This window comes from Sus scrofa, chromosome 15, assembly GCF_000003025.6.
Source record: "Sus scrofa isolate TJ Tabasco breed Duroc chromosome 15, Sscrofa11.1, whole genome shotgun sequence".
Taxonomy (NCBI): Eukaryota; Metazoa; Chordata; class Mammalia; order Artiodactyla; family Suidae; genus Sus; species Sus scrofa.
In genome coordinates this window covers 48,844,115-48,871,611 of record NC_010457.5, presented here as the reverse complement: position 1 = coordinate 48,871,611, position 27,497 = coordinate 48,844,115, and the positions used below count along the sequence as shown (strand labels likewise).

The following is a 27,497-nucleotide window of genomic DNA, read 5'->3' as shown; positions in this document are numbered from 1 at the left end:
TGAAATAAGTCAGACCATGACAAATGCTATGTGATTTCACTCATATGTAGAATATAAAAAAACGGAAACAGGAAGTTCCCTTCGTGGCATAGTGGAAAAGAATCTGACTGGTATCCATGAGGATGCAGGTTTAATCTTTGGCCTTGCTCAGTGGGTGGGGGAATCTGGCATTGCTGTGAGCTGTGGTGTAGGTCAGAGACACGGCTCAGATCCCGCGTTGCTGTGACTGTGGCATAGGCCGGCAGCTGCAGCTCCTATTTGACCCCTAGCCTGGGAATTTCCATATGCTGCAGGTGCGGCCCTGAAAAAAAAAAAAAGAAATTATTAATAAAAATTTTAAAAAAAGAACTGTATGCAAATGAAGACAATACCTTTAGTACATGACAGCTGCCATGTCAAGGTACCATGGTGCCTATCACCTTAATAACCAGACTGAGAGGGCCAAGGGGATGTGGATTGAGCAAACCCCTGGGGGGTCATTGGATGTCTTCTGGCTTAAGGGCCCCAGGAATCCCAGCAACACCTCCTACCCCCACATTCCCCACATCCCACTACCTCTTGTCCCCCCAGTACAAGTTTGAAAAGCTCTGGAAAATCTTCCACTGGGATTCGGTTTAATTAAGCACACGCACAAAAAGAACCACCCCTGGGTTTAGTCTGTTGTACTTTTGTTCTCGGGTCTGTTTGTACTTATTCAGAAATTACGTAATTAAGAAAAAATAATATTAAGTAAATGTGCACATCAGCCTGCCAAGCTGCCTGGGCCAACCTTCACTAGGGAACCACAGTGACAGCTCCTTTATTTCTCTTACTTGTTTTTAAGCACAAAATATGTCACACCTGGAAGTAATTAGCATAATTTTTACTAATTTATAGCTAATTACACAATTACTTTTCTATGAAAGGTTCTGGAAAGACACTTGAAGTGAGTTTCACCAAATCCAGTGGCGAGAAATCGCTTGAAAACACTTTGTTAGCTTCAAACATTTAGGGGGAGGGAAGGGGTGGGGGGGAGACACCCAATAAAGTAATTCTTTCCTATTTCAGAGTGTTCAAATATGACAGGGATGTAATTTCTGTGGCAATTTGCAAAGCAGAATGTCTAAATGTCTGCTAATCCAACCCAACCAGAGGAAGCTTTAAAAAGAGCCCCTACAAGAAGCGTTGTCGAGAATACCCAAGACAGAACCTAGAAGGCAGCACTTAGTTACCACTATTGGTTTCACGATGGAGCTCAAATTCAATGGCTGTTCCTCCAGGAGAAAACCAGCCTTGTGATAGAATTCGACCCCTGGCCAGTACCCTGCTCAGCTCCTGGGAAACTGGTTTCAAGAGGCCAGTGATGGATTCAAGCTTTGGTAGATGATACTTGACTCTCAAAGTCAACCACCAGGTACAGCCACTCTGGAAAACAGGATAGAGGTTCCTCGAAAAACTAACTATAGAACTAACCTGTGATCCAGCAATCCCACTCCTGGGCATCTACCCAGACAAAACTACAATTCAAAAAGATACATGCACCTGTATGTGCATTGCATCACTATTCACACTAGCCAAGACATAGAAACAAGATAAATGTCCTCTGACAGATGGCTTAAGAAGATGTGGGACATATACACAATGGAATACTACTCATCTGTAAAAAAAAAAAAAAAAAAAAAAAAAAAATGAAATAATGCCATTTGCAACATGGATGGAACTAGAGACTCTCATACTAAGTAAGTCAGAAAGAGAAACACAAATATCATGATATCACTTATAGGTGGAAGCTAAAATGTGGCACAAGTGAACCTATCTACAGAGCAGAAACAGGTTCACAGACATGGAGAGCAGACTTGTGATTGCTACGGGGGAGTCGGAGGGAGTGGGATGGACTGGGAGTCTGGAGCTGGTGGATGAAAACTATTACATTTAGAATAAACAATGAGGTCCTGCTGTGCAGCACATGGAACTATATCCAATCTCTTCTGATAGAACATGATGGAAGATAGTATGAGAAAAAGAATGTATATTCATGTATGACTGGGTCACTTTGCTGCACAGCAGAAATTGACACAGCATTGTAAATCAACTATACTTCAATAAAACTAGAAAAAAAATGAACAACAAAGAAAAAAACAGACACACTATATATCCGTGGGATTAAAAGATCATGTTGGAGGTGATCAGGAGAAACTGTCTACAAAATCAGGGGGTGGAGATGGGGGCAGGGAGAGGTCAAGGTCATGAAACAGGCTCAAGGTGTGAGTTCCTAGAACCCCAGCCTCATTTTCCCATGGGTCCTTCTGTCCCCTCCCCATCTCTTTAGGGTTGGTCTCTGCTTCCCCCAAGCGACATGGGGACCTAAACTTGCCTGTGCTGTGGCAACGTCCCTGGATGAGGATCTATTGATTTTCAGGTCGGCCTTAGCCCCAAGTCTACCAGTTTCCTGAGGACCAAGCCCAAATGAGGGCCCTCGAGCTCTTGCTGCCCGTGGACCTCAGCCGGCACTGGGCAAACTCAGGTAAAGCTGAGTTCCGTTGTTCTGCTATCCAAGGTCTGGCTTCAAGGACCCCAGCATCAGTGGGAGTGAGGCACCTGGAAAGCATCCAGTTTCTGCCAGACTCACCTCCAGGCTGCTGAGAGATTTTGGCAAAGGAACATGGGCCGCCTCCCACAGGAGAGGGATGTTAATGGCTTACACTTGGCATATTTCTCTTCACTCTTTCAAATTACTTTCACAGCAACCATGGTGTGACCCTTGCGAAAACCCTGGGAGGCAGGTAAAGGAAGTCATTAACGGCCACGATGCTCAGGTTCCCCTTGCACTCAACAGGTAGGCCTCCGCACCTGTAGGCTCGGGGCTCAGGTGTTGGAGCCTCAGAAGACAGAGGCCAAAAGGATGGCAAAGGCCCCAGCCTCGCCTGGCTCACTCGCTCCCGAGAGGGCATGGCTAAGGAATGAGCTAGTGACGGCTCTGATCGAGGCTAAGAAGGAAAATACAATGACAGAGAGGCATTCAGGACTGGGAGCTCCAGGAACCCCCCCCCCCAAGGAGGAGACAGGCATGAGGTGACCTTCCGGATGAGCATGAGCTGGTTGGCTCAGAGCTACAGAGAGAAACGGAGACTCAGGGAGTCATGCCTGGCAGAACCTGTAGCGTCTGGCGGCCCAGACCTCCCAGACCTCGATTTTTATAAACCGACCCCACTGTGACTCCACCAACCCTCCCATTTTCTAAATAGAGACCTGGATCACAGGAAAGGCAAATATGCATGCACACACAGAGTCCTAAGGAGGCACCAGACAAGCACTCAGGCAGGCAGACTGCTTGGCCAAAGCATCTTAAGGACAACAGAAGGGGGGGTCGCCCATCTGGGGTTCTGATCCCCTGCAGGCCTGGCAGGCACCAATCGGAGAAGTGTACCCCCCCTTCCCAGTATGACACAGCCAAGTCCCCGCCCCGAACAGCGTTTATGACTCAATGGGGCCTGATGAGACTATACTGAGATATCAGAGTCTGCTGGCTGTTTCCTTAGAAGCAATCAAGGATGCTTTGGACAAACGGAGGGAAGGTTCTGAATATGCACGAGCTGGTAGCTCTCGCCAGCACCCAAGTCAGAGCCTGTTTTCCTTTTCTTCTCTCCAAGCCACGGAACCTCAGGTATTCATTCTTTCTGCTGAACATCGGACCGCTGGTGACTCAGCAGCCAGCGTTCTCCCCTCCGCACCGCAGATGCCTGATTCACACTCTTCATCCCTCTCTGCCTTGGACACTCTCCTTGACCCTGGAAGTAGAGCATTCGCTCCACAACCCAGCGTGGCTTGACCTCACATGCCCAGCAGTACACTGTGGGCTTGATGGTGGCTACAGGCAAAATCAAAGAATGGTCAAGGTTAGTCTCTGAGCCACCTGCCTGCACAGGGAGTAAGGGGCAGGCTGACCAGGTGCCTTGGAACATTCTGGGTCTTCACATACATCTTCCCTCCTCCTCACTACAAATCCACGGGCAAACTCTTAGGCCTCCTCATTTTACCTGTAAGAAACAGAGACTGACAGTTTCTGTATCTGGGAAGGTCATACAGCCACCAATTAACAGAGCTAAGATCCCAACCCTAGTCCGTCTGACTTGAAATCTGGCATCTTGGCACAGCAGGTGACACTTCTGGCTTTCCTCAGCCTCCACACCTTGAGGCACCAGCTGTAGGAAAGAACACTTCCAGCAGGAGTGAATCTGGCCTCCCTCCTTCCCTTCCCTCCCCACCCCGCCTCCACAGCTGACACCCAAGGGCAAGGTGAAGGTCTCAGAGAGCTGCAGCGGGCTACAGGGCCTGGAGGCAGGCGAGAGGAGCTCACCTGGCACAGAAAGGCTATTTATGGCCATGGCTTCTGTTCAGGACAGCTGATGACCAGGGGTGGGGCCAGAAGCTGCAGCCACCCTCACTGATGGCCAAGATGCGCTAAGGAGAGAGACACCTCTGGATTCCAGAGCCAGGGACCCCGAGGCTGGGATATCACAGCTGGTAAGATGGCTCACATCAGAAAACCACCTGGTTGAAGGGCCCACCCTGATGTAGCAGAGAAAGGCCCCATTTTGAGGGTGAAGAGATTTTTTCCTCTCTGTGACCTTGACTTCACCAGGATAAGCTTTCCATGTGCAAGCAAGTTGGTTTCTGGGGCCGACTGATTTTTCTTTTTTCCTTTTTTTTCTTCTTCTTTTTTTTTTTTTGGCGTGTGTGTGTGTGTGTCTTTTTGTCCTTTTTTTTAGGGCTGCACCCATGACATATGCAGGTTACCAGGCTGGGGTCCAACCAGAACTGTAGCTGCCGGCCTACACCACAGCTCACCACAACGCCGGATCCTTAACCCACTGAGTGAGGCCAGGGACCACTGAGCGAGGCCAGGGATCGAACCCGGAACCTCATGGTTCCTAGTTTGATTCGTTTCTGCTGCACCACGACGGGAACTCCCGGACTGATTTTTCATATGACATCATCCATCACCTGGTAAAAGGTACCAGGATTTGAAATCCTGAAATCAGGAGGCGGTTCCCATTGTGGTTTAGTGGTAAGGAACCAAACTAGTATCCATAAGGCCGCAGGTTTGATCCCTGGCCTCCCTCAGTGGATAAAGGATCTGGCGTTGCTGTGGCTGTGGTGTAGGCTGGCAACTGCAGCTCCAATTTGACTCCTAGCCTGGGAACTTCTATATGCTGCAGATTTGGCCCTCAAAAGAAAGAAAGAAAAACAAAAACAAAAACTAAAAACAGGGTCCCAGGCCTGGCCCTATTCTGACTATGATAAACTGTTATATTTTGAGGCAATTCATTTCTCCTCTCTGGACCTAATTTTCTCCATCACATGAGAGAGTGGGGATAACGCACATTTGGGGCCACCAGGGCTGGAATTCCATCCTCGCAGGGGCTGTCCTGGGACAGCATCTCCTCCTGCCAGGGTGAACCCTGTCATCGGCGATCAGAGAGGAGGGTGGTGGCACTGGGCAGACGGAAACAAAGGCACAGCAAGACGGATGGAGACAGATCGGAGCGGGGAAGCGACCCAGCCAGAGAAAGAAAGAACAGTCTGGAAGTGTGGAGAGAAAATTAGAGGCCCTGGTGTAAGCAGACTCTTGCCAGTGTTGCTGGAAACAAATAGTGACAGATTGCTAACATGTTACAGTGAAAATTACCAACACCATGAGACTTTTGCACCATCACCGGCACCTCTTGTTATCCCATTAACAAAACTGATGAGACCAAATTGCTAATAGGAGAGAACGTTCATGTTGTATTAATTTCACTCCTGTCCCACGAGGAGCATGCAACCAACAACAAGGCACATCAAAATCTCCCACCAGCCAATTTACCTGAGATTTGGGGGAGGCCCTGGAAGCCCCCTCCCCAGTTCCATCACATCTAGAGACACCCACTTATGCCACCAAGGCACCACCATTCCAGACATCTGTCCCCGTGGCTGTGCTGGGCTGGGAAGGACTGTCTGTCCTTACGTAGAACAGGAACCAGCAACCTTTACAAACTACATGAGGTTCACGGGCACAGCCAGCAGGGGAGGGAGCATCTGAGCTTGTAGAAACTCCAGCTCATTTCCATTGGCTCCTACAGCAAACCAGTGCATCCGACTGGCCACTCTTTTATACGGTTACCACCCCCAGCTGGCCAAAGTTTACTACAGCCAGGCTGAACCCCGATTCCTAATCCCATTATCGCAGAGTTCAGACTGTCAGCGAAGCCCTGGGAGGCATAAGGAATAGAACACATCTGGTTCTTGGAAGTCTCTGCCTAGACGTTTGAAGAAGATCTTTCCTCTATGGCAGGAGGATTTCCTGCTCAAACCCGAGTCACCAGAAAGAGCTGGATTAAGAATTCATACGCTCACTCCTCTCCAAAGAAACCCCCCCCAGTTCCCCTCCCCAACCTCTTCCTAGCTGAGTTCCCTGCCCCCCGAGATAATCACTGGATACCCCAAGCTCCGTGCCACCAGCCCCCCATAAAAAGGGGCCCAACTCTTGGCTACCCTCCTCCAAATCCCTCAGAAAAGCAATTGGCCAAAGATGATTCTGAGGAATTGAACGGCAAGGGCTTTTGTGTACCAAATAGGGACTTGTCTTTGTCAAAAAAAAGAAAAAAAAAGTCTTTACAAAGTACCCAAGTGCTGGGTGTCAGACAGGACAAGTTTTTTAATCATGTTAAAATGATTTATTTAAACGTCAAGCCATGTCACCCCACTTCCTTTCATTTTTCAAACTGTTTGTGTTTTTTCTGGATGATAAATTTATCTTCAGACAGCCTCAATATGACTAATTAACTTTGAAATATAAGAACCAGATGTGTGAGTTGGAGAGCTTTCTGAACTAAAGCCAGACGGGCTGGTGAGGTTTTTTTTTTTTTTTCCTTCTTCTCCCCTGCCTTTCCCCGCCTCCCCATCTTCCCCACCATCACCAGCACCCTTGTGCTTTCTCAGCTGCCTGCCCTGACATTACTAAGCAGAGACTGTGGGCTCTTGATGAGCTAGGAGCTTCCACGGCTTCTCCTCTGTTCTCCACTCATTAACCTCCCAAACCCAACGCTCTCCCTTTCAAAGTGGCCCCAGCACGCCCCCCTGTGACTGGCAGGGCTGTCCCAGGAAGGAGGGGCCGGGAAGACCCCCCCCCCTCCACTCCTAATGATCTATCTAATGGGAAGTGGGGAGCTGCCAGTGAGCATCTGCCACATGAAAGGCCATCACCCTGCACCGTGACACGAAGTGATTTCTTTTAAAGAGTCTTCCCCTGTGAAGTGCTCCTCACAGCTCACTGCCTCTTCCCTGTTCCTTTTTGACGAGGGAACCGGGCAGACAGCACAGGGGAAACAAGGGCCGGGCTGGAGGCTGGTGATGAAGTCTTTCAACTCGCTAAGCTGTGGCGCTTCTTGGTAATGTGTAAATGTGGTAAAGTGTGCGTGCGTGTGTGTGTGTGGTGTGTGTGCGTGTGTGTGCGTGTGTGTGTGTGTGTGTGTGTGTGTGTGTGTGTGTGTGTGTGTGTTCCACTCCCAGGAATAGGATGCAGCTCAAAATAATTCGGTGATAGGGGGTTCCTATTATGGATCAGCAGGTTGAGAACCCGACTAGTATCCATGAAGATGCAGGTTCCATCCCTGGCCTCCCTCAGTGGGTTAAGGATCTGACATTCCCGCAAGCATTGGTGGAGGTCTGGATGTGGCTCGGATCCCACGTTGCTGAGGCTGTGGTGTAGGCCGGCAGCTGCAGCTCTGATTAGACCCCTAGCCCGGGAACTTCTATATGCCACAGGTACAGCTCTAAAAAGAAAAAAATAATTTTTTAAAGCCTTGCTCCCCAATATGGAGACAGGACAGACACACATCAAGCAAGTAGGACTCACAAAAATATCACAAGCTGGGGAGTTCCCACTGTAGCACGACAGGATCGGTGGCAGGAGCGCTGGAAACTGGGTTTAATCCCCAGCCCAGCATAGTGGGTTAAGGATCTGTTGTTGTCACAACTGCAGCTCGGATCTGATTCCTCACCCAGGAACTCCATATGCCTTGGAGTGGCCAAATATATATATATATATATATATATATACATGTCAATCCTGAGCTGGGGCAGGTCCTCTTGGGCCCCAGTTGCAGCCTCTACAGGACACCGTCTTGCTCTCCACAATGTGTCACCAAATCCCCAGTAAGCAGGAGCCTCCTCCCCCCACCAAAGAGGTGTGTGCCTTGGAGCAGGAGTTCCCAGGAACGTATGATGCAAAAGGGCCTTCTGTAAGTCAACAGGCAAGGAACTGAGGAGGAGAGATGGGGTGGAGCGAGCGTGCTTCACACCTCCCAGATCAAGTCGTGCCTTGGCCTGATGCTGAGACGGCACATCTCAGAGGCAGACAAATGGACCCGAAAGGGTGGGAGTGGACGGGAAAGCAACACTGAGGAGGTCAGCCTGGCAGCTCTGACCCCAACCCCTCCCCAGGGGGAAAATGAGGGAAGAACTGGTTATAGGGGAGTGGGTCCCAGCACCGGCCTACGGGAGCATGAGGCCATGCCTTTCTCTCTGAAGACATAGGTACCAAGCCCGCCAGAACTTCTTGGGGGAGTGGGAGACAGAGGTTGTAGGAGTACTGGGCGCTACAGCTCTACAGGACATCTTCCAAATGCCCGGGACAGACAGACCGATGGAAACAGTGCAGTCAACCAGCAAGAACTTCCGCTTCCAGAATCTTCTCTCCAATGTGGCAGCAGGAACCCCCCTGCTCCCCAAGAGGGGAAACATTCTCAGAGTCCTGAATGTCCCCATCCACCCGGGGTTCCAGCCTTAAAGAAAACTGCCTTCAGAGCCAGGCTGGGTTCTTTCTCCTGCACTCCCACCCCCTCCCCCCAGGGAGAAAAAAATTCAGATAGCTTTCTGACTATTAATAACATCGCCTGCCATGTCAAACCAGATAATGAGGAAGTTGACCAAAGCGAGGGATCCTTGATTAAGTAACGAGGCACAGGCTAGTCTGGGAATCGGGCAGGCTGGGAAAGCGAGGCCCTAGGTCTCCTGGGGGCAATGATGGGGCCGCCCCTGCCCCTCCTGTGGCTCCCACCTGAGAGCTCCCTTTTCTCTTCAGCTGCTTTCCCTCCCCAGTAGAATTAGAATCTGAGGAGGAGGAGTTCCCATTGTGCTTCAGCAGTAATGAACCTGACTAGTATCCATGAGGACGAAGGTTTGATCCCTGGCTTTGCTCAGTGGGTTAAAGATCTGTCGTTGCTGTCAGCTGTGGTGTAGATTGCAGATGTGGTTTGGATCCCACATAGCTGTGGCTGTGAATTAGGGTGGCAGCTGTAGCTCCGATTCGACCCCTAGCCTGGGAACTTCCATGTGCTGAGAGTGAGGCCTTAAAAAGCAAAAAATAAAATAAAATAAAATCAAGAGGAGTTCCCATCATGGCACAGTGGTTTACGAATCCGACTAGGAACCATGAGGTTGCAGGTTTGATCCCTGGCCTGGCTCAGTGGGTTAAGGATCTGGCGTTGCCATGAGCTTGTGGTGTAGGTTGCAGACGCGGCTCGGATCCCACGTTGCTGTGGCTCTGGCATAGGCCAGTGGCTACAGCTCCGATTGGACCCCTAGCTTGGGAAACTCCATATGCCGCGGGAGCGCCCAAGAAATGGCAAAAAGACAAAAAAAAAAAAAAAAAAAAAAAAAAAAAATCAAGAATCTGTGTTGATGAGCCTGAAGGCAGCCCCGAGTTCCAACCAGGGGAGCCCAGCCTGGAACACCCAGCCTGGAACGCCCATCCATTGCCACGGACCCACCCAGCCCTTTTGGAAACCAAACAGCCTGGCTTTGCTCTCCTTCCCCCATGCAAGCACCCCTGGCCTTCTCCACTAAGTGAACATAACAAGCAAAGAAACTTGACACTGGAAGGGACAGGAGCCATGGTTCGGGAGCTGTCAGCCTTGATGTCTCTGAGACCCAAGATTCGACGTCACGTCCCCTGTACAGACCGAGATATTTAATAAAGTAAAGCCCTCGGGATCAAGAGGCTGCCATGCCCCCATCCCTTCCTACAGCTCGAGCTGGAGTTCTTTAAAGCCTGCCTCACGTCTGTCTCCCTCTCCAGAAAGCCTTTCATGCCGCCTCGCCAGACTGACATTTTGACAAGTTGCCACGAGTGACATCTGATTTGTACAAATTTCAAGACTAATAAATCTACCTGTCAAAGCGGAAACTTTAAAAGGAGCTAAGCCCAGCGGGTATAGTTTAACAGAACTCAAGTTGATGAAACTGTAGGATGGAGAAATTATATCTGTCACAATCCACCCACATTAGTTCTGCAGAAATGTTGGCAACTGAAACAAACGTCTTTCACGGGCGTTACCGAAAGAAAAAAAATTAAAAATTAAAAAAAAATTTTTAATCGAAAAAGGAGATTGTTAATACCCCGAGTAACAAGTAACAGTGCTATTTGTAAACTAATGAATTTTATGTACTTCGTTTTTAATTTTGTTGCAGATGTGAGAAGTGGCTTTCCTCCTACCTCTTAGGCTGTCTCCCTGGAATCTGGACTTTCCATTCAAGCTGGGACCCATCAGTCACCCGTCTCTGGCTCCGGGCTGGCCTGCCTGTGGGTGAATGGGGGCAGGGGCACTGCGAGCCGGACTGAGGCTGACCCGCTGCCCGCAGCCCTGTGTCCTGGCCCCAGCCTCCAGCTCCTCCATCCCCCGGGGGGCCCTGAATCACTTCCTCCACTGCCCTCAGGCCTTGACCTGGAGCCTAAGGCCTGGGCCCCCCTTCTGGGCTTTGCTGTGGGATTTTTGTTTGCAAGAATGCAAATGTTGGAGGGGAGAGAGAGAGCAGGAACTAAGGCCAGAAAAACTTCTAAGTCTGGCTAACTTTTTATTTTTATCTTATCTTCCCTTCCTGTCTCTGACAAGTCCACTTTTGCTTTGAATCATCTTGTCAGAAATGGAGAAGCCAGAATTCTCCGATGAGAGGAAGAAACTCCGGGGAGGGAGGCGGGCTTCTCAGGAGTCCCACACACCTAGGAAGTCCAAAAGCAGTGATGAGTCTGAAACAGGGTCCCAAGGTCTTCCTGCGTCCTCTGCCCTTCCCTGCACCTCCTACCCTCAAAGGCCGAGAGGAGGGCAAATTTCGCCCAGCCCCCAGGAGTGGCCTCCACTTGCCCTGTTTTCTGTTTGCCGGCAGCCTCAACAAGCCATAAGCTCTCCTCATCATTGTTATTACTACTGCCTTTCCTCCTGGGAGTTCCCAGTGGGATCTCCTTTGGCCTCTCACTCCTGCCATTAAAGAAGCAAGCAAGCAGGACCGAGAGGAGATTTGTTTTCATGTTCCGCAAGGGGCAGAGGGGCTGAGGGCCAGATTCCAACCCAAAGACCATGTGTTTGGTTCCCTCCCTCCCCATAAGGGCTGCTTCCGCTCTCCAGTTCTGGAACTTCTGCCTCATTTTCACTTGGCTGGGACACTATCTAGAAGCTCACACCTTCTTTTCCATGCAGGCCAGGAGACAGCTAGGTGAGAGCCATGATCATAAGGATAACAATGCTACACCTGGTGACAGTGAGTCTGTATCAGGACTAAAAGAGGGGTGGGGGAAGATCTTGACAATCTGAGATGCTCCCAGGGACCCTGAGCTGCTCTTTCAGGACAGGTAACGCTGTGCCAGTCTGTCTGCTGGGGACTGGGGCTGCCCCTAGTCCCTCCAAGTTTAATACCTTTCCCCTGCCAGTTCGATGTTTGCTAAGTAGATTCCACATGCCATGCTCTGCTCTGCAGCAGGTGAGTCGTGGAGACGTCCAGAACGTTATCCTCATCCCAAAGCACTTTAACAGACCTGGTGGGATAATGCAAACAAGATGACACAGAGCAAAATAGATCCTGATCAAGAACAAAGGAAGTTCAAGTCAAGAATGTGAAGGACGTGAAGAAGCCTTAGACCCAGCCCTGCCACTCACTGGCTGTGGCACCTCGGAAAGAACATCCCCTTTGCAAAATGAGATGGTGTCCAAATGATCTGAAGGCCCCTGCATTTTTTTTTTTTTCTTTTCTTTTGGCCACCCCTCAGCAGATGGAAGTTCCCAGGCTAGGGATCAGATCTGAGCCACGGCTGTGACCTAATCCACAGGTGCTATAACGCTGGATCCTTAACCCGCTATGCCAGGCTGGGGATTGAACCTGCATTCTGGCTGCAGAGACACCAGCGATCCCGTTGCATCACAGTGGGAACTCCAGCCCCTGCATTTTCTGTGTCTTAGAGGAGAGGCCTTGCAAGATTACACAGGTGAAAGCTCTTGATGAGCAGCAACCATTTAGGCAATGGCTGGTTGCTATCGTCACCTTGGGCTGGGACGAACTGACCTACCTTCACTCAGAAGTCAGGCTGACATCCAGTAGCCACACAACCAACCAAGGCAGAAGTAAATGAAGAAGCAGGTTGGGCAGGGCTCTGAAGAGACAGAATCATGTCATGCTCTGCCCATGGCACCCACAGCCAGAGCTACAGCTCCCATCTCTCATCCTGTCAAGCTCTGGGGCCTCCTCAGTCCCAGTTAGCAGCAGGCAGGGCTGGCGGGGTGCAGCCTGGGGAGATGAGAGCAGCAAGACCAAAGAGAAACCACAGAACTTCCTTTCCCAGGCAGGGTTGTGGCAAAGCCATACATGAGGAGGTCGGACATGGTCTAGAACCGTGATTAGAAATCCTGGGGTAGGAGTGCTCATTGTGATTCAGCAGTAACAAACCCGAATCATATCCAGGAGCACATGGGTTCAATCCCTGGCCCTGCTCAGTGGGTTAAGGATCCAACATGCCATGAGCTCTCGTGTAGGTCAAAGACAAGGCTTGGATCCTGTGTTGCTGTGGCTGTGGTGTAGGCCAGCAGCTGCAGCTCTGATTCAACCCCTAGCCTGGGAACTTCTATAAGCCACAGTTTGGGCCAAAGAAAGAAAGAAAAAAGAAAAATAAATAAATCCTGGGTAGGAGTTTCCTGGTGGTGCATCAGGTTAAGGATCCATCAGTCTCACTGCAGCAGCTCAGGTCACTGTAGTGGCTCAGGTTCAATCCCTGGCCCAGGAACTTCCACATGCCATGGACATGAACAAAAAATCAAAAAACACAGGGAACTATATCCAATCACTTGTGATAAAACATGATGGAAGATAACATGAGGAAAAAATGTATATATGTGTATGACTGGGTCACCTTACAACAGAAATTGACAGAACATTGTCAATCAACTGCACTTTAATTTAAAATTGATTGATTGATTGATTGCTTTTTAGGGCCGCACTCTGTGGCATATGGAGGGTCCCAGCCTTGAGGTCAAATTGGAGCTACACCTGCCAGCCTACACCACAGCCACAGCAATGTGAGATTTGAACTTAGTCTTCAAACTATATCACAGCTCACGGGCAATGTCAGATCCTCCACCCACTGAGCAAGGCCAGGAATCAAACCAGCATCCTCATGGATACTAGTCAGATTTGTTTCTGCTGTACCACAAATGGAACTCCTTAAAAAAAATTTTTTAATAAAATAAATTAAATAGAATGATTAATTAAAAAAGAAAAAGGAAATCCTGGGGTGGGACCCAGTTCACCAAGCCACTGCCTGCCAGTCAACACCTTGCCTGGGGGAGTTCCTGTTGTTGCTTAGTGGGTTAAGAAAACAAAAAAAAAATGCATCTGGGGAATGGCCAAGGTCACCACACTTTCAAAACCTAGGATTCTGAGAGATGTGGGTGAGTCTGGCTTCCCAGATAGGTGCCTGGCGGAGAGAGACAGGGGACTGCTCTCTGGAATTCAGTAATGGGGCCATTGTGTTGATTCCACCAAGGAGGCACTGCTCCTATAACATCAGAATTCATCACCCACATGAATCAGCCCCTGCCTTGTTTGATTCATATGTTTGCCTTTAATCAGAGAACCCTGTGAGAGTGGGTTATTGGGAAACCAAAGCACAGAGAAGTCAGCTGTCTCATGCCCCGTCACACAGCAAGCTAGTTGCAGATTTAGAAACTGCTGGCCTGAATTTTCTTCTGAGATTGTTGCTTTTCCCCTTTTCCCTCAGCAAGATGGTCCCTCCAGGGAAAGGCTCAACTATGCCAAATGTGACTCATTAAAAAAAAATGGCTTGAAAGAGTTTTTTCCCCTAGAATAAACATTTCACTTTATATGTGATTGGATTAGCATGTGCTAACCCCCAGAGTTTCTCGCCTAGCAAATTAGAGACCATTTCCCTTATATCATGAGCTTCCACAAGTTTGGATGAGGTGAATCAAGTCCTACAAAAGCCAGGAGGCACCTTGCAGACCCCGAGGGCTGAGGCCCAGGCTGGGAGCTGCAGGCCCAAGGCCACCCTCCCTTGCCGACAACTATTACAGAGGCGGGGACTTGGCCCCTGGGCACAATCAGTCCGGATTCCATAGCCCATTGCCTCCAGTCTGAGGCCCATTACCCACTCGGCAGGAGGAACTTGAGTTTGAAAGGAGAACGGAGGCCCATCTCTTTCTACTGCCTCCAGGCAGGGTTGTGGGTTTTGCAACCAAAGAGAAAAGAAAAAGGGAAGGGGAAAAAAAATCTTGAACTGTTTTTCAAATGTTCTGGGTCTTGGCAAACCCCAAAATGCCTTTTGCCAAATGCTTTTTCCCTTAATTTTTAAACCTCGGGTGTATTTCCAGAACAATCCAATCCATCTGCTTCTGATTCATTTACACTTAACTCATTAGGAAGCTGTTGCGTAAGGAGGAGTCTGACGTCCCCAAGATCCCCGGGTGAGGGATCCTTCCCCCTCGTTGAATCAGAGGGAGGCGTCCTGCCAGCTGGGTAAGGAGCACAGACCCCCAAGATGCAAAGCCTGCCTTGAATCCCCAAGTCCCCAGGATGAAAATAAGTTTCTCTCATGTCCCACCCATCATTCATCCCGCTCTGCTCTTCCCGCCCAATTATCACTATTATTGCTATTATTGCCATTAAGGATACAACACATGGCCGTGTATTACTGTGAAAGGCTTTGCATTGTATTCCACCATTGCCATTCTTCATTCATACCCTCTCCACTCATCTATTCAGACATTAAACAAACACTCCCAACCAACTGTGTACCAGTGGCTGGGGTGGGGAGGCTTGGCTGGAGTATCAGATACAGAACTTACATTTAAGGTCCGATCCTTCTCCCCAGCTTGCCTTCTGCAAGTTCTACCAAGGACGGAGCTCTACCGGGAATCCCAGGAGCAGAATGTGGGCAGACAGCAGCTTCCAGTGCAGAAAGCAAAGCTGTAAAAACTGAGGGTGGCCCCAAGGGACACACAAAGAAAAAGAGACAGCTGGTGTCCAGGGGTATGAGTGACTGGCCAGCCTAAGCCACAGCTTCTGCCATATCACAAAAATCACTCTGTCTCTGGTAGAAGAGAGGATTTCCTCTCCCACCTTCCATTCTTCATTGTGTTCATTCTCACTACCGCCTTTATCCAACAAGAGTGATTTTTAAATGTATGGAGTGACTTCTCGACAGAGCCCTGCCCTGTGCTGGGAACGGCAGAGGACAGAAAGGGCAGTGAGATGGCCTTCCCTTGAGGCTTTGTAGCCCATCTAGAGAAACTTTCCATGTTTTTTCCCCCTGAATGTTTATTATTAGCAAGACAGCTTTTGGCCAAATGAGCAAGGCCCAGGGAGAGTATAACAGGCGTCCACAGAGAACAAAGCTCTCATGAGCTGAACTAGCCAGAAGGTGGGCTTCAAAGGAACCAGCCTGAAAGGTGAGAGCTTGGCTAGATGGAGAGGAAGAGATAGAGACCTGGAGGAGGAAATGCGGGTGGTGGCTCACTGACACTAAAGAACCTAGTGTTTTGGGGGGGCAGTGAGAGCAATTGTATTGAGGAGTTCCCTGGTGGTGCAGCAGATTGAGGATCCAGCGTTGTCATTGCTGTGGCTCTGGTCACTGCTGTGGCTCAGATTCGATCCCTGGCCCAGAAACTTTCTAATGCCTCGGGTGTGGCCACCAAAAAAAAACAAAAAAAACAAAAAAACAAAAAAAAGAGAGAGAGAGAGAGAGAGAGCAACTATATTGAGAAACAGAGGCAAATGAATGGAAAAGAGGGAGTAGGCAATTCAGCTAAGAAGTCTGGCTTTAATGGCAAAGGCGAGAGTGAGTCACTGGAAGGTTTTGAGCAAAAGGAAGATGGAGAGAACAGTAGTTTAGAGAGAACGATCTAGTGTTAACAGACAAGGTTAACTAATGTGGAGAAAGGCTAGAGGCAGGAAGCCAGCAGGAATCACTTGCAATATGTTAGGCTTGTCATGACAAGGATCTAGATGAGGGCAGAGGCAGTGAGAAAGGATAAGAACGAAGATCACGAAGAGTGAATCAAGTGGACCTGATGATGCAGAGGCTGGAGGATCCTGAAGAAGGCGGAAGAGTTCAGAGAAGAGCACAAAACCAGGAGCTGACGGAGGGAAGAACGTTTTCAAGTACAGGTGACCTTTATGGAGCAGTGAGCCTGTGCCAGACGGGGTGCCAAACACTTTGCGTGAATCATCTTACAGCCACTCTATCATTATCCCCATTTTACTGAAGAGCAACCAGGGCCGAGAAGGCTTTATTAATTTGCTCATAGTCACAGAGAGAAAGGCTGGGAGCTCTACCTTTATTCACATGGATCTGCTGCCTTAACTCCCCGAACCTCTCTACACACACCCCAGGCACGTACCCACGTACCCACCTTAATCCATCCTCAAATCTCTTCTGCCCACCCCTTCACTTTCCTAAATCCAGATCAAGACTCAACTCCTTCCAGAAACTTCTGTCACCCCTTGAGCTTTCTTGGACCTTCTTTTACCACCTCCTATAGACATATAGTCAGGATCACAGACCCGAGCATCTAGTCCACACCTTTCTCTATTGACTTGGTTCCTCTGTTCACATATTTCCTGGCTTGGGGCTTTGGCATTGGAGCTGAGCCTGAACCCCAGCCTTGCCTCTTCATGAGTTATGTAGCCTTGGGCAAGTTATTCAATCGGTCTGTTTCCTTAGCCGTCAGTTGGAGATAAAGAGTTATTGTCAGGATTCTATAAGAGCAAGCCTGGCACAAAAAAGGCATTCGATAAATGGTATCTATCAGTGTTACCTTTTTTTTTTTTTTTTTTTTTTTTTTTTTTTGGCTGTACCTGCAGCATATGGAAGTTCCTAGGCCTGGGATCAAATCTGAGATGCAGCTGCAAGCTACACCTCAGCTGCAGCAACACCAGATCCTTAACCCACCATGCCACAGCAGGAACTCCCCACTATTCTTTTTTAATAGTCCCCTGATGGGCAATGCTATGTCCAAAGTTTTGGGGGGTTTTTTGGCAGGGCGGGGGTGCACCTATGGCATGTGAAAGTTCCCAAGCTAGCGGTTGAATTGGAGTTGCAATTGCTGGCCTATGCCACAGCCACAGCAACGCAAGATCCAAGCCGCATCTACGACCTATGATGCAGCTTGCGGGAATGCCAGATCCTTAACCCACTGAGCCACTGAGCAAGGCCAGGGGTCGAACCCATATCCTCATGGATACTAGTCAGTTCTTAACCCACTGAACTACAACAGGAACTCCAAAACTTTAGATGGAATAGATGCTCCATGAATATTCTTCCACTGGGCTTCCTGATCACTTCTATGGCTCTATACTACATTTCAGTATTCACTACACATCTTCCTCGACTTACAATGAGGTTACATCCCGATAAACCCATCATAGGTTGTAAACATCATAAATCAAAAATGCATTTAATCTACCTAAACTACTGAACATCATGTCTTAGCCCAGCCGAACTTCAACTTGCTCAGAACACTTCCATTAGCCTACCGTTGGACAGAATCACTGAACATGAGACCTATCTTAAGATAAAGGGTTGGATATCTCCTGACATTGATTGACTGTGGTATTGAAAGTCAAAAACATTCTGGTGGTCTGGGTGCAGAATGGTTGTAGGTTTAAGTTGTAAGTTGATCAGTCATTTACCCTCAAGATTCCATGGCTGTCTGGGAGCCAAGGCTGTCACACCCAGCATCACAAGACAGGATACAGGATATGGCTAGCCTGGGGAAAAGATCGAACTTCAAAATTGGGAGTACAGGAGTTCCTGCTGTGGCTCAGTGGAAACAAATCTGACTAGCATCCATGAGGATGCATGTTCGATCCCTGGCCTTGCTCTGTGGGTTAAGGATCCTGCATTGCTGTGGTGTAGGCCAGCAGCTACAGCTCTAGTTCAACCCCTAGCCTGGGAAACTCCATATGCCACTGGCGTGGCCCTTAAAAAAAAAAAAAAGAATTTCCAAAATTGGGAGTACAGTTTCTATTAAATAGGTATCACCTTCACACTATCATAAAGTCCAAAAATTGTAAATCGAACCCTTGTTAACTCAGGGACTATTTATACTTAGAGTCTTAAAACTATTACATTTAGGAGTTTCTACTGTGGCTCACTGGGGTATGAACCCAACTAGTATGCATGAGGATGCGGGTTCCATCCCTGGCCTCACTCAGTGGGTTAAGGATCCAGTGTTGCCACAGGCTGCACGGTAGGCCACAGATGCAGCTTGGATCTGGTTTTGCTGTGGCTGTGTCACAGGCCTGCAGCTGCAGCTCTGATTTGATCCTCTAACCTGGGAATTTCCATATGCTACAGGTGTGGCCCTAAAAAGCAAAAAAATAAAATAAATAAAAAATAAAATTATTGTATGTATTTGACCTCAATTAAAACTAATGTATGGGGTGAGGGATCTAGTCATCATGCAGCGTAGACAGGGGAGCTCCAAAGCAGAGTCAGGAGTTCCAGAAGCAGGCCTGGGTACCGCAGCTCAGCCTCCCCTTGGGAAGAGGAGCCCCCTTAGGTTCCCAGCATAGGAGGACTTGGCCCTGCTGACAGCTCAGCCAGCCCCAAACTCCCACCTGCACTGGCCTTTCCCAAGTCTGCTCCATAGGAACAAGTATGGAAGGAGGAATGGAAGCAGGTACACCACTGGAGGTCACGTAACCTTGGCCTTCAGGCCCTGTCTCCGTCTCCAGCCTCCCACGTCTTCCTATTCTCCTTTCCAGCACCCAGAAGGCCAGTGTCCCAGCCCTGGCAGCTGAGAGCCTTCCCCAACAATTCTGCCCCATTTCCTCCTTTTCTCCTCCGCCAGTCCCATCAAACTCAGCTCTCACCAGACGCCCCAAGAAGATGACCATCCCCAGTGAGCATTAACATCCAATGGCTTATGAAACACTCAGAGCAAAAGAGGACACAGCCTTATTCCCGCCTCTCCCCAAATGACCAGTGTGAAAAAGACGTAAAGAGAAGAATGTTTTTTGGCAGCAGGGGGAAGAGGGGCTTTTATTAAGTGGCAGATTTGAAAGCAAATACCCTACCCTAATTTTATTTTCTTTCTTTCATTCACTCACTCACTCATTCATTCATCTACACTTACACACGTACATACAAACACACACGTAGTCTGATAAAATGCAACAAGGGACTTTTGCATGAGGCAAACATGAAGATGTTTTGGGGTTTTTTTGGTTTTTGTTTTTCTTTTTTAAGGACCAAGGCAGAATTCTCTAGGAGTGAAGAGCTTGGGCAGACAGCAGAGGGGCTATGTTTAGGGCACAAAGAGTGGAAGTCTTCCTGCAGCTGGTGCAGTGCTTCGGACAGGTGGGGACAAGTCTCAGGTTCAGCTTAGACGGGGCAGGTGTTCACAGTCCCCTCGCAGCAGAGACCCCAGCAGGCCTGGCCGCCAGGAGAGGAAGGCACAGGAAGAGGAAAACACAAGAACCAAGGACATGCTTCCCACGGCTTTGAGGGCAAGGCCACCCAGAAGGATGGGGCCCCTGGAGAGGTGGCCTGTGGCCCTGTCTTTCCCCAAGCAGGGGACTAGGTAGGAGATGCCTGCAGCAGGGCCCAGACTCAAGTCCCAGGTTGCTCTGGGAAGGAGTGCTCACTGGCTGACTGATCTGCCTCCATCCAGGTATCTGTCACCTGTGGTGGAGACAAGAGGGCAGATTCTTAGCCTCTGCAAATTGCCTCTGGATCCTTGGCCCTGGCAGTTTCTTCTTCTTTTCAATGGGGAGTCAAGGCCCAAAATATACACTCCCTCACACACATGTGCACAGAGGGAGGGGAGCAGGAGGAGTTGAACTCCAAAGTGCGGCTTGGGCCTTTAAAATGGACAAGTGGCACCTGGGGATATGTCACAGCTTGGCTGGAGCACCAGTGGCACTGTCAGGCAGGGAAAAATTGGGAACCGAATTTAGGAGTGATGAGAAGCTGAACAGGAAGGAAATGCCAACCCGGGGTCTCTATGCACAGAAACTGGACTCGCTTCCCCTCTTGACCAGCTGAATTGGCCTCTGGGCAGGAAGACCTGGCCCAAGGTCCCCTCGCTGAACACACCCAATGCCAGGCACCTTCCCACTCCCAGCCTCCGTTTCTGCTAACGCAAATGCTTGGAGATGCTCTGGTAACCACCTGCTCCCCGGCCGCACGCAGGATCCCCGGCGACTCTGGTCTCCCTACACGTTCAGACACCTTGAACGTCAACACTGAGCTCCATTGTCTAACCATCTCCCAAGCCCCAGGATTTTCGACAGTTGGAGCCAAGTCCAATGAAGACTTTGTCCTTAATCTGCCCTCTTATTGTTTCCCAGAGGTGCCAGCACATCTTGTTTCTTCCACTAGGAATGACGTGACCTCAAGTTCAGGCTCAGTGCCATTCTCTTCTCCTGCCTTCTGGCCACTGCAGCCGGCACGTGGTTAGGGATGGCTGGAAGCACGTGGTCACAGAGGCTGACTCGGTTTTGACTGGCCACCCAGGACTCTCGGGACTGGAGAGTCCCCGGGCCCTGCCAACACCCACCAACCCCTCTTCCCTTCCTCTCCTGTGCTTTTCCATGCATTTATTTTTTCCACCCAAAGCTGTTTTGCAGAGAGAGCCCTTCTTTTCCAGTTTGGTTACCTTAAAACTTTTTTGCCTGTTGCTGGATCATATCCAGTGGTCCAGCGTTGCCTTATCACATCAAAAGATGTCCAACGCTTTATCCTCAAAAAAAAAAAAAAAACACCTAACTAACAACAAAACCACAGCCTGTGGGGGATTAGTCTTACTTAACTGCTATAAAGTCTGGTTAGGGAGATTACAGCTGTTTACCAGAGAAGTAAATACCTCCAGCTTTGATTAGGCCGGGAGGAAAGGAGGGCTTGTCTGGTAATTTGATCATCTTTCAGGAAGAAAAAGGAGAGAAGAAAAGGGAGAATAAAGGATGAGACGTGATCATCTCTGAAGTCGAGATCCCTCTTGTGTGACAGTACAGGCCAGAAATAAAAGATAACAGGGTTTGCAATGTGCTGAGAGGTGGTCTGCTCCAATGGGAGGCCGCCTGCTGCTGCTTCAGAGTCAAGGGGAAGCCAGAGGGGGACACAGAGAGATAACTGGTCCAGGCAGAGAAAAATGGATGGGGCGGGGAAGTTCCAGGAAGAGAAATGGGCAACACAGAAGGCCTGTCTTGTCGCCTCTCTGCCAGAACTTTTATATCCTAAGATTCCAATCATCTTACACCCAGAGCAAGGTTCTAAACCATCAAATGGAGGGATTCTCGATGGTGAGCAAGATGGCAAGACGAAGGGGGAGCATATTGCCCAGAAAGGGGACAGAGGGAGAGAAGGATGTGCAGTTTGAAAAACATACTTTTAGGGAGTTCCCTAGTGGCTCAGTGGGTTAAGGACCCAGAATTGTCACTGTTGTGGCTCAGGTTCCATCCCTGGCCTGGGAACTTCCTCATGCCTTGGGCACAGCCAAAACAAAAAGCAAAATCAAAGGGAAAAAAATGTTTTAGGATTTACTTCACATTGTTAAAAATAATAATAATAATAAATTGCTTTTGTCAAGTAAATTGCCACAAGCAAGGCTCAACAAGGTCCCACTAGCTGTTGCGGTGTGAGTCCAAAAAAGAAATAGTTATAAAATGCTGATTCTGGTTCACCTTCCCCAGCTATCTGTATTCTAGATGAATTATGCTTGTCTCACCACGGAGCTTGGAGTGCCAAAGAGCCCCAGGCTGAGGGTGTCACTCCTGGATGCAGCCAGGGGGGGTGATGGCCATTTAGATTGTGTCCTCAGCACAATCCAGGACCAGGGTCCTTCTCAAAAATCTTTGCTGAAAGGTGTCATGATGTCATAGAGAAAGCATGGGTTTCTGACATCCAGACATGGTTACTGGCTCCGCAGCCGGATGCCTGAGGAACGACTTCGTCTCTCTGCGCATCTACATCCTCATATGGAAAACAGGGTGTCACCTACCTGACCACCTCACCCAGTTGAGGTGAGAACAAATGCCATCCCATAACTAAAATGCTGGATACAAGACGACACCCAGCTTGTCCACTATCACTTCTGAGGACTTAAAATTGCAGAACATCAAAGGGATGTGCTGGTCATCTAGTGTTCCCTTCATGCAAACAGAGGGCCACGCTTGTCCCCACCCCTGTTCAGTATGGGGGGCAGTGATGGCCCAGAGCCTGCCTGTCCTGGCCACCCTCCCTTGCCTAACCACTTCACGTGTGTAGAAAATCGCAGAACTTGTTGATTCCCCTTTAAAAGTTTCCTGCTGGTGTGATGCTTTTATAGCCTCTCATGAGGGTGATCCTTCTGGAGCCATAACAACCTTAGAGATCCCGTTTCGGTGACGCAGGAAAGGGCTGGAGCAACTGAACGAGAAAGCACTTTAGGTTAAACATAAGGAAAACTACTGGAGTTCCCGTCTTGGCACAGTGGAAATGAATCTGACTAGGAACTATGAGGTTGTGGGTTCAATCCCTGGCCTTGCTCAGGGGGTTAAGGATCTGGCGTTGCCATGAGCTTTGGTGTAGTTTGCAGATGCAGCTTGGATCTGGCGTTGCTGTGGCTGTGGCTTAGCCTGGCAGCTTCAGCTCCAGTTAGACCCTAGCCTGGAAATTCCATGACGCAGGCGCAGCCCTAAAAAAAAAAAAAAAAAAAAAAAAAAAAGGAAAGCTATTGCAACGGGGTGGGGGAACTTGCACACAGAGGAACCAGCCCATGTTGATTCTGTTTGAGCTGCCACCTCCAGGAAAAGGTAAAAGGGCAAGGGAAAAATAAGCCCATGTGCTCAGGGAAAATTATGGGAATAAATTGAAAGCCATCCTAAAGTCTTAGAGTCTGAAGACATATAATTAGAGTCAAAAGATGGATCTTCAGCCGAGATCACTCACAGAGCCCCAGGCTACTACTTAAAGAAAAAAGAATAGGAGGGAACCCACCAGTATGTTAACAGCCGTTATCTTGGATTACAGCTGCTTTTCCCTTCCATCTTGGTGGTTTCTGTTTTCCAAGCTTTCTACAATCATGTGTGTGTTTCTTCTGGAAGTAGGGAGAAAATATCCATAGATTAACTGAAAAATATCAGGGATCTCCCATCATGGCCCAGTGGAAACAAATCTGACTAGTATCCATGAGGATGTAGGTTCGATCCCTGACCTTGCTCAGTGGGTTAAGGGTCCAGCCGTGCCGTAGGATCTGGTATAATTTGCTGATACAGCTCGGATCTGGCGTTGCTGTGGCTATGGGGTAGGCCGGCAGCTGCAGCTCCAATTCCACCTTTGCCTGGGAATCTCCTTGTGCCTTGGATGCCCTAAAAAAAAGAGAAGAAAAAGAACAAATCAAAATGTCTTCTTTCCACTTCCTGGGTGTGTCTTGGGGAAAGAATTAAAGGTGTCTACTGGGGGAGTTCCTACTGCCGCACAGAGGATTAGGAACCTGACTGCAGTGACTCTGATGCAGAGGCATCTGTTTTGATCCTCCAGCCCAGCGGCACATATGGGTTAAGGATCCAGTGTGGCCACAGCTGTGGCATAGGTCAAAACTGCAGCTCAGATTCAATCCCTGGCCAGGGAACTCCATAGGCCACAGGCACAGCCGGGAAAAAAAAAAAAAAAAAAAAAAATGCTGAGATTTCATCCTCCCAGAGGGATGGTTATCCTTCCTGTGGAATAAAGAGGGAGAGGCTTTCAGAAGTAGCAAGATCCAATTCTTACCCTCAGAAAGCCCCAGATCCTTAGGACAAACACACACCCATGGCACTGCTTCCTTCAGCTGCCCTTGTCGCCTTCCCATAGCCGACACCCTCCCATTGCCTCCCGGCCCCACCCTCCCAGAGGGGCACCCCACAAAGCCAACTACCCCCCCCCCACTCCAAGCTGCTGCCAACTGGGCCAGAGATACACGTGGGACTGAGGCTGTGCCAACCTCAGGAATCTGGGATTGAGACAAGAGGTTCAGTGGAGAAAGAAGATGCTACTTGAAAGAATATTCGGTTCTAAAACATCAGGGCACAGCCGATACAAGCCAAAGCCATGAAGAATTCAAAATAAGGACTATCCCCCCTAAGAGGGGAAGTAGCAGAAACAGTGGCGGATCAGAGATCCCCTGGCTCCTTGGAAAGACAATGGAAACCATTTCCATCTGCTGCCCACCTCATTTTCCAGACGGCCCGTCTCTTCTTAGGTCTCTGTGAGATGCGCTGTTCCATCCCCTCCATAAATCCTGTTTGCTCGTCTGAAGGGTTTCTTTTCCCTTTAACCAAAGAGCTTCAACTGAGACACCCTCCTGCTATGCAGCCAGCAGGCTGGCTTCTCGTTATTTACCGGCGGATTATCCATCCTGCTGATTATCAAGCCTCTGCCCAGGCCTAGTTGCTGGGACCTGGTGAAGGCCATGGACTAGGATCTCTCCCGTCCAGCCAGGGCCCCACCACCCAACCAGCCGGTATCTTCACCCTCCAAAGCTGAACAGAGCAAGAGCAGGTTGCAGCGCCTGGCCGAGGCCATCCTGCAGCTCCACCAGGAAGAACTCAGTGCCCCGTGGCCTCATGAACTTCCCCAAGGGAGAGGTTTGCTCCTTGGGGAAAAGACCCCCTTCCCCTACCCTCCACCCTCACCCCAGGAAGGCCAAGGGCCCAGCAGCCACTGCCCGAAGCCAGGGGCGGGAGAGAGTCTGACAGCTCCAAGGTAAAGCCTCTTTTTATTAAGACAACACAGCAAACTTTTTTTTAACCACAGCTGACATCACGCTAATAAATCACCATCATGTCTTGTGGGATAGAAAAAGCCAAAACACTGTCACATTTGATTTTGCTGGCTACTCTCCTTTCGAGAACAAACCATGTGTTTTTAATCAACAACACTTTGTTTTGCATTTCTCAGACCCCAATACTCTTTAAATAGTTGCTTTTACCAGAGGGCTATTTTAAACCCAGGGCCAGCGTCTTTGCAGAGAACATTAAGAAACAGGACATCACGTTGCTGGTTCCTGGGCTTATCCGGGGGAACCTTCTCTGCCGGGGTAATTATGTCTTAGGAGGTTCTCTGTCTGTTTCAGAGGGGGCTTTCCTTGTCCCTCTTTGGGAATTTAATTAGATGTCTTCCCAGAAAGTTGGAGGGTTTTGTTTTGGTTTTTTTTTTTTTTTCGGTTTCTCTAACAGGCAACCCAACTGGGTTATGGGAAAATAGCAAATTCCCAGCCAAAGGAAACAGAAAAAGTCACATCTGGGACCAGGATTCCAGAGGAGTGAAAGAAGAGGTGGCAAAGAAGGGGGATAGTGGGAGGGGAAAGGAGCAATGAAAAATTTCTAGAATGGCATGGGTCAATTTCTGATGTAAAGAGGCCCCAGACTGCTTAGAGCCTGATGAGCTCAGACAAACCCAAGGAAGCCTGCATGGGGCTCATCCTTTGGATTGGGAGAATGACACCTCAAGGCAAGCATAAGCTACGTGCAGGAACCTTTCCATCAAAAGGGCTCCTTCTGGGAGTTCCCATTGTGGTGCACCTGAAACAAATCCGAATAGTATCTGTGAGTATGCGGGTTTGATCCCTGGCCTCGCTCAGTGGGTTGGGGACCCGGTATTGCCGTGAGCTGTGGGGTAGATCACAGATGTGGCTCGGATCTGGCATTGCTGTGGCTGTGGCTTAGGCTGGCAGCTGTAGCTCTGATTCAACCCCTAGCCTGGGAAACTCCATATGCCATGGGTGTGGCCCTAAAAAAAAAACAAATAAGGAAGGAAAGAAGGGGCAGGGGGAAGGAAGGAAGGAAAGAAAAGGTGCCACTTCCTGGACTGCCTTACACACCAGAATCTCAGCAGGGACTGGCCGCTGGCTTCATCACCTCCTGACATAGGTCCACTCCTATACCTGGCTTTAGAAAAACAATAGAAGGGGACTGAGAGAAGACCCTAACCTCAACTAGAGAAACATTCTACACCATTTGCTGAACGGTGAACTGAAGCCCAAGGTTAACTGAAGCCCAGGGGAACCGTCCAACCAAAAATACAGATATGGTATCAACTATACCTCAATAAAATTTGAAGAAAAAAAGAAGAACATATGCGAACCAGGGTCTACCTAGTTCCAAAACAAGCTCTTAACCATCCCAGCAACTCGGGATCCTTAACCCACTGAGTGAGGCCAGGGGTTAAACCCAAAACCTCATGGTTCCTAGTCGGATTTGTTTCCACTGCACCAGGACAGGAACTCCAGAAATGACAGATTAAATGCAAATTTTTCTCAAGGATCCTGAATTTAAATTATACCCCTGTAGGAATTCCTGTTGTGGCTCAGCGAGTTAAGAACCAGACTACTATCCATGAGGATGCAGGTTCCATCCCTTGTCTCACTTAGTGGGTTAAGGATCCAGCATTGCCGTGTGCTGTGCTAGAGGTCACAGCTACAACTTGGATCCCACATTGTAATGGCTGTGGCATAGGCCAGCAGTTCCAGCTCTTATTCAACCCCTAGCCTGGGAATTTCCATATGCCACAGGTGTAGCCATGAAAAGCTCAATAAATAATACCCTTGCAAGTGTTCCCTGGTGGCTCAGTGTTGTCACTGCTGTATCTCGGGTCACTGCTATGGCACGGGTTTGACCTTTGGCCTCAGCACCTCCGCATGCCATGGATGCAGCAAATAAATAAGTATGCACTTGCAAAAATCAAAAACAAAACAAACAAACAAAAATACAGACATGGCTACCATGTGGTTCTAGTGTCAACTACCGCCCCTCAGCTGTAGGATAAAACTCTTTTCCTTGAGTGACTAGTGACATCCTTCAACACAGGTCAGCCCAGGGCTTTCTTCTTCCCTAGAGGTTGTAAATGTTCATCCCCTGCTGGTCAGAATATGCATGCCATCCAGGGTGGCCCCAGGGCCAATGCACCCAGACCCAGGCCACATTGCATGTGACGTTCACCCTCCCTGGGTCTGAACCCACAGTCTAACTACAAGAGGCCTCACTCTCAATTGTTCAAAGTTGGAGTCCCCATTATGGTGCAGCAGAAACAAATCTGACTAGGAACCATAAGGTCATGAGTTCGATCCCTGGCCTTGCTCAGTGGGTTAAGGATCTGGTGTTGCCTTGAGCTGTGGTGTAGGACACGGCTTGGATCTGGCGTTGTCGTGGCTGTAGCATAGGCTACAGCTCCGATT

The 27,497-nt window shown here is 49.1% G+C and overlaps 1 long non-coding RNA gene across 5 annotated transcripts in view; it reads right to left on the bottom strand.

Moving 5' to 3' along the window:
* The window catches only part of LOC106506229, a 50,635-nt gene extending 25,607 nt beyond the window's left edge, over positions 1–25,028 (bottom strand). The window contains exons 1-7 of one of the 5 annotated variants that reach the window (XR_002339144.1): positions 24,958–25,028; positions 24,494–24,593; positions 23,499–23,652; positions 23,282–23,381; positions 20,964–21,047; positions 12,359–12,442; positions 10,863–11,830 (exon numbers count right to left, since the gene is read on the bottom strand). This is a non-coding gene — a long non-coding RNA (uncharacterized LOC106506229). The other 4 variants (XR_002339145.1, XR_002339142.1, XR_002339143.1 and 1 more) reach the window with 4 other exon arrangements.